The sequence below is a fragment of the Xenopus tropicalis genome, chromosome 9 (genome assembly GCF_000004195.4).
Source record: "Xenopus tropicalis strain Nigerian chromosome 9, UCB_Xtro_10.0, whole genome shotgun sequence".
Lineage (NCBI taxonomy): Eukaryota > Metazoa > Chordata > Amphibia > Anura > Pipidae > Xenopus > Xenopus tropicalis.
In genome coordinates, this window is record NC_030685.2 from 17573028 (window position 1) to 17593452 (window position 20425).

Consider the following 20425-nt stretch of genomic DNA (forward strand, 5'->3'; position numbering starts at 1 on the left):
GGAAGGAAAGAAGGGACATTTTGTCATCCGTAGTAACCAAGGTTTAGTGCCTTGTCCGTGCCTTTGTGAATTATTGCTTAGTTCAGTGGCAGTGAAAGCCTCATGGACCTCACCAACCCAGACCCAATCCCCAACGACATCCCTCTCCCAATTGCGCCTAGTATGAGATATGTGCTCTGGGGAAGGGGCAAGGGGTGTGTAGGCAGTGGAGGCCCCTGGGGAAGGGTATGGAGGCCCCTAGGGTAGGGTATGGAGGCCCCTAGGGTAGGGTATGGAGGCCCCTGGGGTAGGGTATGGAGGCCCCTAGGGTAGGGTATGGAGGCCCCTGGGGTAGGGTATGGGGGCCCCTAGGGTAGGGTATGGGGGGCCCTAGGGTAGGGTATGGAGGCCCCTAGGGTAGGGTATGGAGGCCCCTGGGGTAGGGTATGGGGGCCCCTAGGGTAGGGTATGGGGGGCCCTAGGGTAGGGTATGGAGGCACCTGGGGTAGGGTATGGAGGCCCCTGGGGTAGGGTATGGGGGCCCCTAGGGTAGGGTATGGAGGCCCCTGGGGTAGGGTATGGAGGCCCCTGGGGTAGGGTATGGAGGCCCCTGGGGTAGGGTATGGAGGCCCCTGGGGTAGGGTATGGAGGCCCCTAGGGTAGGGTATGGAGGCCCCTGGGGTAGGGTATGGGGGCCCCTAGGGTAGGGTATGGAGGCCCCTGGGGTAGGGTATGGAGGCCCCTGGGGTAGGGTATGGAGGCCCCTGGGGTAGGGTATGGAGGCCCCTGGGGTAGGGTATGGAGGCCCTTTGGGTAGGGTATGGGGGCCCCTGGGGTAGGGTATGGAGGCCCCTTTGGTAGGGTATGGGGGCCCCTGGGGTGGCACACCCCAGTCTGACCCCTGGTTCAGCTTCTGGTTCCAGCCTATTCGAGTCAACAGATGTACAGTTGGAAACATTTTGCCACCTGTATGAATGGCGTGGCGTGGCTGGGGATTCACTTTTCAGATAAAAGCCAATCTGCTCTCATCCACAGTGTTTCAGGCAACCAGTTTCAACGTATGTGAAGATGCAAAAACACAAAAGTATGTATTTTCATGACAAAATCTACTCTGCGCATCTGTACACAGGCTAATGGCGTGCTTGTCAGAGCACTTCCTACTGTTGTTCTGGGGAAGGGCCATTACCTATTATTTGTAGTACAGATATGATCTATAAGAATTTCCAATAAAGGTGCCATTTTTAAAGCAAATTGTGGTTTTTCAGGAAATACTGTTTCCTGCCTCCATATATTTTTTTTATCAGTCACAACAAGATTAGGACCAATTAAAACAAAAAAACTCTGTTTGTCCCCTTAGAATAGATAATCATCAAAACACACCATATTCAAATAGTCTACATTTGTCGCGCCTGATAGGAGGCTCATAAGTAAATACAGCCTATGGCCCCAATTGCTAAACATCCCTCTGACTTGAACCCAATACACTAGGGGTAAGTGGGTCTCCTAGGGCTCCCCAGGTAACATGGCACTCACGTCCCACCCTTACAACAAGAGGGAGAAACATGGTATGGGTGCTATCTATGGCTATGTGGGAAATAAGAAAGGGCCCATGGGAGTCATCCCAGACTGTTGCCCACTGAGGGATCCTCTAGTTATTGGGCAATCTAGTACATCCCTGCAGTGTGGGACTGGGCCCACTGGTGTTACTATAGAGCAGGGGTCCCCAACCTTTTCTACCTGTGAACCACATTCAAATGTAAAAAGAGTTGGGGAGCAAAACAAGCATTAAAATGTGCTGCTATAGAGGAAGCAGATCCCGGAGCCCCTTCCAAAGATTTCTTGCATGGGGACCCGGCACCATCAAGTTAAACCATTGACTGGGTTGGTGGGATACTAGTAGAAAACCTGGTGGGTCTCTGTGGGCCCTTCCAACCCAAGCCCACTCCCCCACCCGGACTTTCCCTCCAATCACAGCCGCAAAATTGAGGAGGTAAAAGATTTGCAACATGCAGGGAGAAGGGCCCTTGTGTTCCCAGGGGGGCTCTTGAAGTTGCAGCGCCAGACGGGGCATCATATAGCAAAGTGTACCATACAGCCATAAACAAAGGCTGATAAAGTTCTGTACAACAGACTCTGAAGGCCTTCTAACAACCCCCCCCCCCCACCAGGTCTTGTGTTTTGCCATTGCTTTTGGCTGAGCGAGTTGCCGAGTGTCGCCGCAGGGGACGGATTAATTGCAGAAAAGCGATTTAGCTCAGCAATAAAGCTCAGGTTTAACAAGTGCAGAAAAATATGGAAAAATTAGGAAAGTAGGGCAAGGTCTGAGGGGTCATTTATCTTGGCCGTTCCACTGTGTGGTTATGTGTGCGCTGTAATAACGCTCCCACGCTGTTGGGACGGAAACCTGAGCTGGACCCACGGCACAATGCGAAACAGATGCAGCGCTCGCCCCTAGCGAGAGTTTAATATATTTACAGAATTTTCATTTCAGATGTTCCTGGCGGTTATCAAAGGGGATACAAATAAATACAAACGGCAAACAGCTCTCAGGTGGCTTTTAATGGGTTGTGCGCTGAATCCAAAAACCCTGATTTTGGCAAACGCTTGTGCGCATTCAAGAGAGAAATTAGGCCCCAAAGAGGGAAAAGGTGCTCTGTAGTATAAACAGGAACATTTAGCCTATTTGTGAGAAGGATTTATCTTCCATTGAGTTAAAGGGATTCTGTCATGATTTTTATGGGGTATTTTTATTTCTAAATGACACTGTTTACATAGCAAATAATTGATTCTACCATTTAATATTTTATTCTTGAACGAACAAATGTATTTTTTAGCTGTAATATTGGTGTGTAGGCGCCATCTCAGTGCATTGTGCCTGAGTCTGAGCTTTCAGCCAGCGCTACACATTAGAACTGCTTTCAGCTAACCTATTGTTTCTCCTACTCCCATGTAACTGGAGGAGTCCCGAGCTGGACTTGGATTTCTTACTATTGAGTGCTATTCTGATACCTACAGGGAGCTGCTATACTGCTCCCTTCCCCCTGTTCTGCTGATCGGCTGCTGCAAGGGGGGGGGGGATATCACTCCAACTTGCAGCGCAGCAGTAAAGTGTGACTAAGTCTGAGCTTTCAGAAGGAGCCAGCGCTACACATTAGAACTGCTTTCAGCTAACTTATTGTTTCTCCTACTCCCATGTAACTGGAGGAGTCCCAAGCCGGACTTGGATTTCTTACTATTGAGTGCTATTCTGATATACCTTTGACTTGAGTGCCTGAAGTTCTGCATGCCGGGCAACACAGATGCGTAAAGTGTCAGTCCTAGGTTGGTGCAGTTCTAGGACATTTTTTGGTGCAAAAATGCAGTTTTAAAATGCCTGCAATAGTCCTTTTTATGTTGCACTAATCTTGGAAGTGAGAGGGGTGGTGCTGGCACACCCGAACACGATAGGAGATGGTATGGGGTGGCATTGGATGTTTTTAGGCAGGGAAAACTCAACAGGCCTAACAACCACTTTATGTGCCATAGACCTTAAGGGTGAAGTAGCCTTGACAAGTAGCTGCTACTAAGTAGCTCTGTGTGTCTTCACCCTAAAGGTGCCCATACACGTGAAGATTCGCTTGCTTGGCGAGGTCGCCAAGAAAGCAGATCTTCACCCGATATCGGTCCCTTCCAAGGGACCAATATCGGCAGCTACAATCAGCCCGTGTATGGGGACCTTAAGGATAGTCTGGTACATGTATGTGTCTTTTGCAGTGACAGATAATCTAGTATAATGCTATATATCCCACCACCCATGGGGGAAATCTGTAGGTCTCAAACAGGTGAAATGTCAAAGGCTACCTATCCAGGACCTTTCTGTTTGTAGGTTCTTTATGGAGAGTGCTGGACCCTGTAAGTTTGCTTATGGATTCCATTAGGGATAGACAGGACTGACAGAGTACTAGGGGATCCCTCTTTAGGTCCAAACAAGGGTAACCATAACCATCAACTCCTTGGTCTGGAGCTTTTTCCATGGTTTGGGCTAGGGCTCCTGGTTCCATTGAAAACATACTGTACATGTAGGGTACAATAACATTCCTGACATGTTACTACAGTTGTACAGAAGGTCCTTTCTGTTTCAGCACAATGAAGCTCCTATACAGAAAGGTTTTTCTAATATGGAACTGGAAGAATTTGACCAACCTGACCTCAACCCAACTGAGCACCCAGGGGATGAGTTACATTTCCCACTGTGAGCCAGGCCTGACACCCCAATATCACTGCCCAACCTTATTATGGTAGGTTGGTGGAAGCAAATCCCAACAGCAATGTGCCAACATCTAGTGGAAACCTTCCCAGACGAGCAGAGGCTGCTATAGCAGCGAAAAAAGGAGCAACTTTATATTAAAAGGGGATGTTCACCTTTAAATTAACTTTTAGTGTGTTGTTGAGACAATTTGCAATTGGTCTTCATTATTTGTAATTTAGGAATTATTTAAAAATCAGCATCTCTCTAGTTTGGAATGTTAACAGCTAAATGGTTGCTAGGGTCCAAAATACCCTAGCAACCAGACAGTGGTTTGTAGGAGAAACTGAAATATGAATAAGAGTGTGTCTGAATCATTAACATTTATTTATAAAGCGCCAACATATCCCGCAGCGCTGTACAATAAGTGGGTTTCATACATTGGCCATACAGAGTAACATATAAAGCAATCAATAACCGATACAAGAGGTGAAGAGAGCCCTGCCCAAAAGAGCTTACAATCTACAAGGAGTAACATATAAGGCAATCAGTAACCGATACAAGAGGTGAAGAGGGCCCTGCCCAAAAGAGCTTACAATCTACAAGGATAGATGATAGATTATAGACATACAGATAGATAAATAGATAGATGATAGATAGATAGATAGATAGATAGATAGATAGATAGATAGATGATAGATAGATAGATAGATAGATAGATAGATAGATAGATAGATGATAGATAGATAGATAGATAGATAGATAGATAGATGATAGATAGATAGATAGATAGATAGATAGATAGATAGATAGATAGATAGATGATAGATAGATAGATAGATGATAGATAGATAGATGATAGATAGATAGATAGATAGATAGATGATAGATAGATAGATAGATAGATAGATAGATAGATAGATAGATAGATGATAGATAGATAGATGATAGATAGATAGATAGATAGATGATAGATAGATAGATAGATAGATGATAGATAGATAGATAGATGATAGATAGATAGATAGATAGATAGATAGATGATAGATAGATAGATAGATGATAGATAGATAGATGATAGATAGATGATAGATAGATAGATAGCCAACATATCCCGCAGCGCTGTACAATAAGTGGGTTTCATACATTGGACATACAGAGTAACATATAAAGCAATCAATAACCGATACAAGAGGGGAAGAGAGCCCTGCCCAAAAGAGCTTACAATCTACAAGTCTGAATAGAAAGATAATTAACAAAAAGTAACAATAACAATGACATTGTAGACTCACACAGCTGCTGGGGTCAGTGACCCCCTATTGAAGGTTGGAAAGAGCAAATAATCAAAAAATGATAAGAAATAAAAAGTGAAGACCAATTGAAAAGTTGCTCGGTACTGGCCATTCTATAACATCCTTGAAGGTGAACCACCCCTTTAATACCCTGTGTTGCTAGACCCCATACTTTTGCCCATATAATGTAGCTTGGGAAGCATATTCTTATTGCCGGATCTTCATTTGCTTCTTACGCTGCGTTCTTTAATTTGTTGTCGTCTTATCAATAGCCGACTGGAGCAATAATTGTAACTTTCCTTATCCTGACAATCTGCGTGATTACAGGGTAACGCGGCTGAAGCTTGCACTTGATTTACGAAATTACACAGTCGTCTCCGCAGATCAGGGTAAATAATGTCTGGGAATCAGCCCGGCCTGCCCCAGCTCGCTAAGCCATTCAGAATTAATGAATTATTCCTGCGCGCCTTTTGTTATAAAATGCCACCTCTGACTGCGTTGCTGACAAAATGAGAGACTTCAATTTGAAAAATAATTATTATCTGGAATATTCTATTCTTTCGTGTTAATGTTCTATTCTTCCGCGGCTAAAGGGAAAGCGGCCGAGCTGCCAGGATGACAAGTCTATAAAAAAACCCATAGATTAAGAAGGTTAATCAGGCACTGGGTAATGGGAAAGCAACGTTTACGGCGCAGAATCCGCTAAATTAGGCTCTGAAGTGCATCTGCTGCCAATTGTATTAAATGCTGTGTGTTGGCCCAAGTCTATTGAGGGGAATTAAAGGGAATGTAAACCCAACCATAACCCTGTTGCACTGTGCCCCCTAGTTTTGCTATAAAAGTTGCCAAAAAACTTAATTATAGAAGCAAGAAAATTCCCCAATGAGAATTCTACTGCAAAAGAATTGACCAATGAGAATGCTGATTCCCAGCACTGTGTCAGGCATCTTGCATCTTACCTTACATATAGAGATAATTATGTCATTATTTCCCCTCATTATATGGCACAGGAATCAGACATGGGGATAAAGGGACAGACTTGTTCAGTGCTGGGAAACTGGGCTTATTGCTCCCAACTCCAATTGCAGGAACAGAGAACAGGGAGCCGGATTTACCCAGATCAGCTGGGATTCTCATTGGGGGATTTTTTGCATTTTAAAGTAGTCGCTGGCTGTGGGAATTTGGGGAAAAGTTTTATTGTGCAATATTGCTTTAAGAATACAACCCTGATGTTACTGGACTACAGCTCCCAGCATGCCTCTAGCAACAACCTGGCGTAGTACCAGCACTTTTCCTGTTGGATACTTTGGCTTCTTTACATGTTGAAAGGGTTATTATTATTATCATTTATTATAAAATAAAGCGCCAACATATCCCGCAGCGCTGTACAATAAGTGGGTTACATACATTGGACATACAGAGTAACATATAAAGCAATCAGTAACTGATACAAGAGGTGAAGAGGGCCCTGCCCAAAAGAGCTTACAATCTACAAAAAGGGTTTATTTTGTATAGGTTTTTGGAAAGCCAAGTAGATGATTATTGGCTTTGAATCAGCTGATCATAAAGTGTCCAGAAATCCATCTGCTAGAGGTAGAACAACATGGCGGAATATCGCTCTATTTAGTTTCCCAGGGAATTTTATTTGCTGCTTTGTTTTTCACTACAGCCGTCCTTCCGAAGCTTAATTACAGTGCAAGTAGGAATTGGGTTGTAATCTCGTTGGGTTGGATAAGGAAGAGACGGCTAATGTCTCTAATGAGAAGCCTGTTCTTTGTTAATGAGATCATTTTTAGAAACATTAAAGATATCGCTTGTGCCAACTGTACAGGAAGCAAGATGGCCGACATAATGCCAATAGGCGATTCCACATATGTAATTAGGTTTCTAGGGACTATTTTGGAGATGTAGGGGGTACAAATGGAAGTTATGGGGAAGTTTCTATCCCATTAAGGACTGCCATCATATTTCTACAGTAAGAGGCCAACGGATGCAATTTCCTCTCTCTAGGGATAAGAGATGTAATTAGATTTGGAGCCAGTGCTGAGTTAATTAAAGTAACATCGTTTGCGGGCATGCAGCGCCATGTAGAATATTAGACATTTTTGCAATGATTTGAGTCATGTGAAGTCTTAAATCAATGTATATAGTACTAGCAGTATGTGACTAGATCCAATGGTTTGGCAAGGTCACCAAGCAAACAGATCTTTTCCTTTTTTGGCCAACCATGTTGTGCAGGGTCAGACTGGGTGTGTGGGGCCCATCAGATCTGCCACCCCAGGGGCCCGTGCAACCTGCTCCCCCATGAGTATGCATACCTTATACTTACCTAGGCACGGTCAGGGGAGGAAGGCCCAGGGTGGAGCACCTACGCTTCCTGGAGGCGATCGGTTCTGGGGATTTTCCCAGTGTCCTGCTGGCCCAGTCTGACCCTGATGTGGTCGGCCAGTTGAAGCTGATATGGTTGTTTTGGCCCTTGGATCAACTATCAGATGCTAAGCGCTCCCTTTGAAAGAAGACTGCATAAACAGGCCAATGTGGTCCTCACTCAAGGGAACCTTTAAACCTGCCCAATGGATATCTGCCCAATTATCAGCAACCCATCCGTCCAACAGGCCATTAGTTTGTCTCCATAAGTTACCAACTCTCAACGAGTTAAGTCAGCAGCTATAAATAGATCCCTTAACTCAGTGATCCCCAACCAGTGGCTCGGGGGCAACATGTTGCTCTCCAACCCCTTGGATGTTGCTCTCAGTGCCCCCAAACCAGGGAGTTATTTTTGAATTCCTGACTTGGGGGCAAGTTTTGGTTGCATAAAAAAACAGGTATACTGCCAAACAGAGCCTCCTGTAGGCTGCCAGTCCATATAGGGGCTACCAAATAGCCAATCACAACACAGCCAATCACACTTTTTCATTCTTGTGTTGCTCCCCAACTCTTTTTACATTTAAATGTGACTCACGGGTAAAAAAGCTAGGAGACCTTTGCCTTAACTAGTGAGCTGAACTAACTCTATCAAAGCACAACTGTCTGGCTGTATGAGAGCACTTAAAGGAGAACTAACCCCTAAAAATGAATATGGCTAAAAATGCCATTGTACTTATTTTACCAGCCTACAGTTTCAGCATCTCAATAGCAGAAATGATCCAGGACTTCAAACCTGTCACAGGAGCCCCCCATCTTGGAAAGTGTCTGCAACACTAAAGGTCCCCATACACGGGCCGATTCTAGCTGGCGATATTGGTCCCTTAGACAGATTCGGCAGCTAATCGGCCCGTGAAGGGGCACTACCGACGGGCCTGCCCGACCGATATCTGGCCTGAAAAAAATCTAGTTGCATCGCCTCGTTGATGCAGTCCCCGGACCGACTTTTCCTATACCCGTCGTTATAATTCGGTCGTTTGGCCCCAGGGCCAAATCACTGAATTAACCTTGATTCTCCCGATATCGCCCACCCGTAGGTGGGGGATATCGAGAGAAGATCAGCTTGCTTGGCGACATCGCCAAGTGAGCGGATCTGAAGGTGTATGGGGACCTTAAGACGCTCAGTGGGCTCTGGGCAGCTGTTGATAGGCTAAGCTTAAGGGTCGTAGCAAATTCTCAAGCAGAAAATGAGGTTCACCTGTCATATAAGCTGATGCTACAGGGCTGATTATTAGATTCTGAGGCTAATTGCTCTGGTTTCTGAGCTGCCATGTAGTAATTATCTGTATTAATTACTAATCAACCTTATATTTTCATACTATATATACAGAGTATATTGTGCGTCGGTCCCTAAGCTCAGGTAAGTGACAGCAGCCCAGGGTATGGGCAGGGAATCAGCAGAAAAGAAGATGGGGGGGCTACTGGGGGCATTTTTGGGGGGCACAGATCTTCCCTGCTAAAGGGCTGTGGTTGCCCAAAACATTTCTGCCCTATTTAAGCTTTACTTTCCCTTTAAAGGCTTCCATTTCGATCACTTCCATCAGAAGTAATCCTGTCTCAGTACAGGCTGTGAGCAAGCTTAGGGGCATCTTTGTGTCGTTCCTATGACTGACTCAACCCAAGAATGGCTGCTTCAGTGCTTCCAGAATATCTAACCGTGCCCCCAGGCTACCAGCCAGCTCCTTTACAGAGGATTAGCATTTCTCTCTCAACTTCAATAGGAGGAGATAAGAAGCGCATGGAAGGTGGATATAAGGAGGACGATGGAATAAGAAGACAAAGTAGAATTATGGTACTTTAATTCCGGAATACCGATAGTTCATTTTGCTCTGACTTTTCCCTTTGGCGGATATGTAATGCTGCTGCAGGGGTTGTATTGTGACCTCTACTGCTGTCTTTATAGGAACCATAAGCCGTAGAAACCAATCAGCAATGAGGTTTTTGTATCAGCTGCAGGTAGGATAATGAAAAGCAAATAGCTGATTGGTTGCTATGGGTTACTGCACTGGAGGAAATTTGACAAGTGATATTATATGAACTCCAATACATTATAGAACAGAAATATTACTGTATCAGTCATTCAGCCATGGTATCAAGAATATCTAGGGCAGCAAATACATTTCCAAATCAGATCCTTACCCTAAAGTTGGCCATACAGAGTCAGATTTGCTTGTTGGCCAGACCTGGGACCTATTTGACCTCCTATGTGCTGGGTCAGTGAATCTGATTTGCTCACAAAATAGAGACCCTATGGAGATAAAACCACCAATGTACATGGGTGGATAAGCTGCCGATTCAGTTTGAAGAGGCCAAATCTGCCTGTGTATAGCCCCTAAAGCTAGGCTTTAAGTTGTACCTAACTGACCTTCAGGCTGAGCCCCCTGGGTCTGCTCCAGGGCCCCCTAGAGCAACCAGCTTTACCATCTGTGAACCACTCCCTTAACTAGTAGCATTCCCTTAGAAAGTATTGCCAAAAAATACCTTCTTATTGGATACATAAAGCAGAGAATAGTAAGAAGCTCTGCTGACCATATGCTGTTGCTTGCTCAGTCATTCCTACTCCCACATACACAGGGGGCTCCTAAGCACATTTCCCAGAACACTCCTATCGGAGCCTCCTGATAAAGGCCTGATGGACGAGCTCGGCCAAAACCAACCCCTTCTCCCTACATGTACGTGTCTTCTGCTTGTGTATGAACTTGCCAAGGGCTTGTCCAAGGGCAGCAAGAGGTTTGTGGGAATGCCGGAGGAGGCCGCAAAGGAAGCAGAGAATCCACTCCTTCCACTGGCCCCATTCCCAGCTGGGCTTGTGTGGGAGCAGGAGGTGACTGTATGCGGGACATTTGTCTTCCAGTTCCTGTGCATTCCTTTCCCACTTTGGTTTCCTCAAAGATTCCCTGCTGCCTTCAAAAATAACCACTAGCACGCTGGGACCATAAAAATAAGGCTTTTAGTGGGACGGAAATGCTAAGTACTCGGTGTCACTGGAGTTCATACTGCCCTACACAACCAGAATGTCAGATGGTAGGCTGAACTATCACTACCATCATTTTTAGTATATTGTTACTATGTGTGAGTGTATATATATATATATATGCCTGTGGCAAACTCAAGTTAAATATGTTAATGTACTGTACAGTAAATCTGGACATATTTGGGACAAAAAACTTCTGACTTAGCTCCTCCAGAATGAATCTGCATCTTATTATATGGGGCCCTCCAGTCAACTTGCCCTATAATGATTTGGTCAAAATTGGGCACTGATGTGGCCCTTACCCAGCAGACAGGGGTGTACAGGAGGAATCAGTTAGGGGCCTTGTGGCAGAAGGGGGGCCCAAGAGTTACAAAGGTGAGATCCATGGGCAAAGGATGGGAGGGGGGGAGATACTAGGAAGGGGGCGGTGTTTGGGCGGATCATTGGTTGGGTTTTGGTACAATGGAATTTGGCTGGGATGATTAGGGGCTTGACATGTAACTTTTTTTTCCATTCTACTTGGTGGCACACAGGGGGCCCATATGATTGGTAGGCTCTGTTACCTAGTACTATTGGGCTCCATGATTATCGAATTCAGCCTTTTCTACTGGTCTATGTATACCAGTGGGATTAATTGGCTCCTGGGTCCCCCATTGGATCCCACTTGTTTGGCAACATCGGCAAATGATTTTTAGGCATATGTTATGTATGTCCAGCTTTACTGTAAACAGATATAAATATTATATTGCATCAGGGAATGAAAGTAACCAATATATATGTACATATATATATATATATATATATATATATATATATCATACATGTATATTTATAAGGTACCTAACCCACCTCCTCCCAACTGGACATGGCACATTGGTCTTTTCTATACCTGCCCCTGTATGATATCACTGAAGCAGGCATGAGTATATAATAAAGCCATGGCTACCAGAAGGAGGGGGGCATCAGAGGGAGTTGATATTGTGGGCTGGTCTATCTGCTTGGCCCCACCCTGTCTGCGATGCAAATCCCTCCTCCTTCTGGCAGCCATGCCTGCTGCCCCATGCCTTCCAGTAATGTCAGAGAGGGGCGGGTGATGGTATATAAATAAGGACAGTGCAATAAATCCTCCAATGAGAATCCCAGCTGATCTGTGTAAATCCGGCTCCCTGTTCTCTGTTCCTGCAATTGGAGTTGGGAGCATTAAGCCCAGTTTCCCAGCACTGAACAAGTCTGTCCCTTTATCCCCATGTCTGATTCCTGTGCCATATAATGAGGGGAAATAATGACATAATTATCTCTATATATAAGATACCAGCAAAATGCCTGGGAATCAGCATTCTCATTGGTTCATTTATAATGAAGTTTTTGATCAGTAGAATTCTCATTATAGCATCTATAATTATGTTTTCTGGCAAGTTCTATAGAACACTAGGGGGCGCTGTGGGGAGGCATTACAGTTGGGTTTACAACCCTTGTAATGAGGAGACAATATGCCCCCTACACAGAGTGATTACTACATTTATGTGGACAAATCCCCTTTGATCCCAAGCCTTACTGCCCTGCCAGTTTACAATCTCACAAACAGATCCGGGCAGCAAGCGACTGAGCAAACTGCCTTTTGCCATATGCCGACCCACTGTCGCATTTTCAACTTCAGGGAAGAACAAAACAAATGTTTTTACGAGAAATCTTCAAAATGCCTCTTTAGCGTTTGTTTCCCAAGTTAAACCTTTGATATTCCTAGAACTTGCCTATTATCCCTGTTCCGCCTCGATCGCAAATAGGAATATATTACTCGCCAGACTTCAAAGATGTGATGCAGAAAGGAACGTTCTCACCCGGAATGTTTAATAAGGTTATTATTTATAGCCAGTTTTCCAGTTGTATAAAGGAATGTACTCCGCTCTGCATCCTTCCCAGGCAGATGAGGCATTATCCTTAACCCAAGTGCTCGTTATTGCTTTACAGCTCTGCTGCCTGGGGAGATAAGATAGGCAAAAGGGAGCATTTTTAAAGTGGTTCATAGTTATAGAATGTCCTATTGCTAACAACTTTGCAATTGGCCTTCCTTATTTATGCTTTATAGTTTCTGAGTTATTTGCCTTCCTCTTCTACTTTTTCCAGCTTTCAAATGGGGGTCGCTGACCCCGGCAACCAAAAAACTATTGCTCTGTGAGGCTACAGTTTTGTTGTTATTGTTACTTTTTATTACTATTCTTATTCCATTCTCTTTTTCAAACCACTGCCTGGTTGCTATATAAAATAATACCCTAGCAACCAGTTAGCTGCTGAAATAACAAGTTGAAGAGCTGCTGGAAAAAAAAGCTAAATAACTGGAAAACCATAAAAAATAAAATATGAAGGCCAATTGCAAACTGTCTCAAAATATCTCCGTACATTTAAAGGTGAAATAACCCGTTAAACACCTTGAGCATTTTTTCCTTAGACATGTCAGTAAGTTATACTTATCACTTCATATTTAATTGCATATAGTAAATACTATTTTCAAGTCTGGCATCGGATTTTGCTGTGACGGTGACATTTACCTTGACCTGCGGCCTCCAAATCGCTGCCCCTCCCGCCAGTGAGCCGTAAACCATTTGCACCATTAGTGACCTTGTCAGGCAGGGGCGGCTAGTTGCCCATTTATAGCTTGTTTGAGTCGCTCCATTTAACCTGCTTGGGCCGCTAGATGTGCCATTCAGTTCCCCGGGACTAACGTAGCCCCACCTTCTGCTTCCATAGCAAGGGGCACAATAATATCCTGATAAGCGTAAACGGGTAGTTTGCCTTTAAGTTAGGGCAGCCTATGTTGGAGAGGCAGAGGGTATAGGACAGTGTGTCTCAACCCTCTTGTATCGGTTATTGATTGCTTTATATGTTACTCTGTATGTCCAATGTATGAAACCCACTTATTGTACAGCGCTGCGGGATATGTTGGCGCTTTATAAATAAATGTTAATAATAATAATAATAATATTTTATCACCAAGGAGACAAGGAAAACATGTCAGGCAGGACTTGGGGCAGTAACAATAATACTGAGTGGTGGGTCAGATAAATGTGTTCAGATAGGAATCTCAGAGCTGGGCCAAGAGATACAGAGACAAGTGCCGCCTGTGCCCACCCATAGCCCTGTCTGTATTAGGCTATATATATATAATTATTATTATTATTATTAACATTTATTTATAAAGCGCCAACATATTCTGCAGCGCTGTACAGTAGCAGAGAGCCGCACACACAGGGACTTTGCAATAAGTGAAAATTTTATTGAAAAAAATCCAATCCAATCCTTGTTTTTGCCAGCACCCAGGGCATTTGAACTACAATAGGGTGTGCTCCGTTCAGTCTTGTATATATATATATATATACAGTGGCTTGCAAAAGTATTCGGCCCCCTTGAACTTTTCCACATTTTGTCACATTACAGCCGCAAACATGAATCAATTTTGTTGGAATTCCACGTGAAAGACCAATACAAAGTGGGGTACACGTGAGAAGTGGAAGGAAAATCATACATGATTCCAAACATTTTTTACAAATAAATAACTGCAAAGTGGGGTGTGCGTAATTATTCGGCCCCCTTTGGTCTGAGTGCAGTCAGTTGCCCATAGACATTGCCTGATATGTGCTAATGACTAAATAGAGTGCACCTGTGTGTAATCTAATGTCAGTACAAATACAGCTGCTCTGTGACGGCCTCAGAGGTTGTCTAAGAGAATATTGGGAGCAACAACACCATGAAGTCCAAAGAACACACCAGACAGGTCAGGGATAAAGTTATTGAGAAATTTAAAGCAGGCTTAGGCTACAAAAAGATTTCCAAAGCCTTGAACATCCCACAGAGCACTGTTCAAGCGATCATTCAGATATGGAAGGAGTATGGCACAACTGTAACCTACCAAGACAAGGCCGTCCACCTAAACTCACAGGCCGAGCAAGGAGAGCGCTGATCAGAAATGCAGCCAAGAGGCCCATGGTGACTCTGGGGGAGCTGCAGAGATCTACAGCTCAGGTGGGGGAATCTGTCCATAGGACAACTATTAGTCGTGCACTGCACAAAGTTGGCCTTTATGGAAGAGAGGCAAGAAGAAAGCCATTGTTAACAGAAAACCATAAGAAGTCCCGTTTGCAGTTTGCCACAAGCCATGTGGGGGACACAGCAAACATGTGGAAGAAGGTGCTCTGGTCAGATGAGACCAAAATGGAACTTTTTGGCCAAAATGCAAAACGCTATGTGTGGCGGAAAACTAACACTGCACATCACTCTGAACACACCATCCCCACTGTCACATATGGGGGGGCAGCATCATGCTCTGGGGGGGCTTCTCTTCAGCAGGGACAGGGAAGCTGGTCAGAGTTGATGGGAAGATGGATGGAGCCAAATACAGGGCAATCTTGGAAGAAAACCTCTTGGAGTCTGCAAAAGACTTAAGACTGGGGCGGAGGTTCACATTCCAGCAGGACAACAACCCTAAACATAAAGCCAGGGAAACAAAGGAATGGTTTAAAACAAAACATATCCATGTGTTAGAATGGCCCAGTCACAGTCCAGATCTAAATCCAATGGAGAATCTGTGGCAAGATCTGAAAACTGCTGTTCCCAAACGCTGTCCATCTAATCTGACTGAGCTGGAGCTGTTTTGCAAAGAAGAATGGGCAAGGATTTCAGTCTGTAGATGTGCAAAGCTGGTAGAGACATACCCTAAAAGACTGGCAGCTGGAATTGCAGCAAAAGGGGGTTCTACAAAGTATTGACTCAGGGGGCTGAATAATTACGCACACCCCACTTTGCAGTTATTTATTTGTAAAAAATGTTTGGAACCATGTATGATTTTCGTTCCACTTCTCACGTGTACCCCACTTTGTATTGGTCTTTCACGTGGAATTCCAATAAAATTGATTCATGTTTGTGGCTGTAATGTGACAAAATGTGGAAAAGTTCAAGGGGGCCGAATACTTTTGCAAGCCACTGTATATATATATAAAGCTAAAGCTAAAGCAGGAATCTATTTCATAGCTATTTTTATATAGCGCCAGCAGATTCCACATCACACAGCAGTCCCTGGCCCAGTGGCGCTTACTGGGGCGCTGCACATCTCTGCACAATGTATCCAGTGTCACTGCTTATTGTAGTTTTCATGGGGTGTCGGGTACTTGGTTTGCAACACACATGTTCTTTAGACCACAAAAATTGCCTCGCACATCTGTTTGGTGGGTCTGATATTGTTCTGTACCAATGCTGCGTTCTATATGAAAGGGCCGCTCTTCAGCTGGGACTTCCTTCTCCCCACTCTCCCGTGCAGCTTGTGTCAGTGGAACATTCCTGACATTGCTGAACTGTCACCAGTCTCCCCAAATGCCACCCAGGGGGCTCTGCAGCTGGGTCACAGCGAGGGATACAAACCTTCAACTGCCCTGTTGCTCAACCATGGCGGACCCAAATGTGGGACTTATGATATTGATATATCTCTGTAGAGGCTATGAGAAAAGCCAGGGAGTTGTTCCTGTTATAAAGAGAAAGCAGGTCTTGCCAGTCATGCCCATTGTGGCATCATATCTTCCCACACTCTGCAGTGGCGTAACTAGATGTAACTGGGTCCCAAAGCAAATTCATTTTAGGGTCCCAACACATTGGTAAGTTGACCTGTTCTTCCAAGATATATTGATATTGCTCATTTATTAGGACCTTACTGGGTTCTCTACACTTCTGGGCCCCCCTGCACCCGCAGGGTCTGCTTTATCTTTAGTTACTCCACTGACTTTCTTCTTATAAAGATATTACAGGTATGGGACCTGTTATCCAGAATGCTCGGGACCTGGAGTTTTCCGGATAAGGGATCTTTCCGTAATTTGGATCTCCATGCCTTAAGTCTGCTAAAAATCATTTAAATATTGAATAAACCCAATAGGACTGTTCTGCCCCCAATAAGGGGTAATTATATCTTAGTTGGGATCAAGTACAGGTACTGTTTTATTATTACAGAGAAAAGGGAATCATTTAACCATTAAATAAACCCAATAGGGCTGTTCTGCCCCCAATAAGGGGTAATTATATCTTAGTTGGGATCAAGTACAAGTACTGTTTTATTATTACAGAGAAAAGGGAATCATTTAACCATTAAATAAACCCAATAGGGCTGTTCTGCCCCCAATAAGGGGTAATTATATCTTAGTTGGGATCAAGTACAGGTACTGTTTTATTATTACAGAGAAAAGGGAATCATTTAACCATGAAATAAACCCAATAGGGCTGTTCTGCCCCAATAAGGGGTAATTATATCTTAGTTGGGATCAAGTACAGGTACTGTTTTATTATTACAGAGAAAAGGGAATCATTTAACCATTAAATAAACCCAATAGGGCTGTTCTGCCCCCAATAAGGGGTAATTATATCTTAGTTGGGATCAAGTACAGGTACTGTTTTATTATTACAGAGAAAAGGGAATCATTTAACCATTAAATAAACCCAATAGGGCTGTTCTGCCCCCAATAAGGGGTAATTATATCTTAGTTGGGATCAAGTACAGGTACTGTTTTATTATTACAGAGAAAAGGGAATCATTTAACCATGAAATAAACCCAATAGGGCTGTTCTGCCCCAATAAGGGGTAATTATATCTTAGTTGGGATCAAGTACAGGTACTGTTTTATTATTACACAGAAAAGGGAATCATTTAACCATGAAATAAACCCAATAGGGCTGTTCTGCCCCCAATAAGGGGTAATTATATCTTAGTTGGGATCAAGTACAGGTACTGTTTTATTATTACAGAGAAAAGGGAATCATTTAGCCATTAAATAAACCCAATAGGGCTGTTCTGCCCCAATAAGGGGTAATTATATCTTAGTTGGGATCAAGTACAGGTACTGTTTTATTATTACAGAGAATCCCATACCTGTATAAACATAGGTGGGAGGTGATAAGAGGTGATAAGTCTCAACTAAACTACCCGGTTGAAATCCAGACAGGTGGCTAAAAACAGCAGGCGGATCTGGTAATGCCTTCGCAGGAGATTTGGAAAATAATACAAAAGCTCTATATGTGCAATGCTATATAAATATATATGTAAAAAATCAAGATATTGTGGACCATTTCATACAAAATATAGATGCACCAAATCCACTATTTTGGGATTTGGCTGAATACTTTGTGAAAGATTTGGCGGAATATTGAAGTGAATCTGAATTCTAATGTGCATAGGCAAATAAGGCCACGGAAGGGACAAAAGGAACAATTTTCAAATTCACTGTTTATGCGACAAAAAGTCACAGGATTATAAGGATTCAGATTCGGTTCAGCCAGGAATGTGGATTTGGTCGAATCCGTATCCTGCTGGAAAAGGACAAATCTTGGCCAAATCCCAAACCAAATCCTGGATTCGTTGTGTTCCTAATACAAAAGGATGAACCAATGAAAATCCTCCAATTGGGGAAACTTGGTATAAATTAAACCAGAAGTAAACCTTTACTCCATTCAGTAATTACTTACTGCAGAATCAGGAGAAGCTCCCTGAATGTTTATCAAATGAATAAGATGGGGTTCCCATAGTCGTATCCCCCCAGCACAGCAAGTCCAGTTCCTTCCTTCATTCCACAGTGGCCAGCAGCAGGCAGTCTGTAATGCAATACCCCTGCCTATTGTATCTGCCTCCCAACCCCAAAGGGGCCCCATGGACCCCAGTATTTGACCTTACAAACAGAAGCTTGCAATCTCACATTCTTGGGATATTGGATATAGGTTGACGGAGGGGGGTTGGAATAAAGATATTGGAGACACAGTCATTTGGAGGCCAATGGATATGAATTGTTGTTTCAGGAGAATGTGTTTAATAAGGTGTAAAGCACAGGAGCAACTCTATGGGCTCAGAGAATGCCTATGGCAGCTGATAAGAACCAGGTCCCCATGCACCCAGGTGTCTTCTACTCCTTGCACCAGGTTTCAGCAGACCCGTCAGTCCTACAAGGTTATCTGTAAGTCGCCCGTATTTGTATGGCCAAGCTGAGCTGTAACAGAGCGTTGGATGTGGCCAGAAACCTCCCAGATTTCAGTCCTGGGGCAGAGGCCGAGGTCTCTGAATCTGCCCGAATGGCCAAAGGAAAGAGCAACCTGAAGGCGGCAAAGGCTCTCCAAGGGTGTAGCTCAGTGATTCTTACTCTTTTTCTCAGGGGAACAGAATTATGTTGCAGAATCAACTTTAAGACCCAGAAATTTTATATTGCAGAAAAAATATTCCCATTACTTAGGGGGATCATGGAGACCCAAAGTGCAATAGCATGAAACCCATATTTGGATCCTGGCCCATACCGTAAGCATCCCTGAGATACATGCATGGGTACAATGATTGGCAAACATTGGGAAACCCCTCCAAAAAGCTCTCCCCTATATTCAGGCATCTGAGTTCCCAACCTTAATGTTGCACTACATGGGCAAAACCAACTGTCACAGCATCATGGGTAAACAAACAACCCAAATAAACGTTTTGGGATCAAGGTTGACTGGTATATATATCAAGTGCTACAATGTCATTAAGGGCAAAATGTGTCCATTTGGGTACAAAGTGCAACTGTGGTGACAATTTGCAGTGTATATATTGACATATTCATGTGTCCATCTATGTAGACCACCTGGGTAGTAATATTACAAATCTTTCAGATCTAAAATCATTTTGGACCATTCAAGAACATTGTCAAAGTAATTTACTGAGACCAACTGAAGTTAACGGTTTTGAAGTAAAACCCACTCATAATTACAAACAATTGCAATCTGCCAAATCTTTTCACCCCATGCAATATATTGTCACCGTTCCACAGTAACAGCACAAGCTGCAAAGTAATGTAAAGTTACTCAGTGTATATAGGTGTGAGTGTTACATGTATACCAATCGCTTGCACATTTCCACTGTAGCCATAAGTAGTAACTAAGGCCTTAACAGTTGTTGCTGCAGTGAGCAGGAGTGCGCTGTCACAATGTGGCCCCTGCAGCACTCACAGCCTGTAAACAAACATCACATGACCTCACAACTGCATCATAGGAGAGCCAACTGCCCCCAAAGAAATCGTCAGTTGGTACCAACTGCCCTAGAGAGACACAAGCTGGAGGAGGATGGGCTTGTTTTTCTCATCGCCGAGTTGCTCTTCGGAGCAGATTTCAACACAATATTCACCTGATTTTTCTTCAATTCATCATTCTACCGAAAATGTGACTTCTCAGGCTCATGAAAAGCGTTCTGTGGCTTGTCAGACTGATGGGGATCCTGGTGTGACTCAGCCAGCTATTGAGCAGCTGTCGGTTGTGGATCCATATTGGGAGGTGCTGGACCCCAAACCCGATATCCACGCCCTATTTGACGACTTTAATAAGAGATTCTTTCGTGGACTGTTACCTCCAATTGACCTTAAATGGAGTAACAGGTTATGCATGTAAGTCAGGAACTAATGGGGTTTGTTGTTAATAGACCTTGGGGGACAATCTGTGTCACTGTCACTGCTATACAGCTTCCCCCCAACTTCCCCAGCCTGGTAAGGT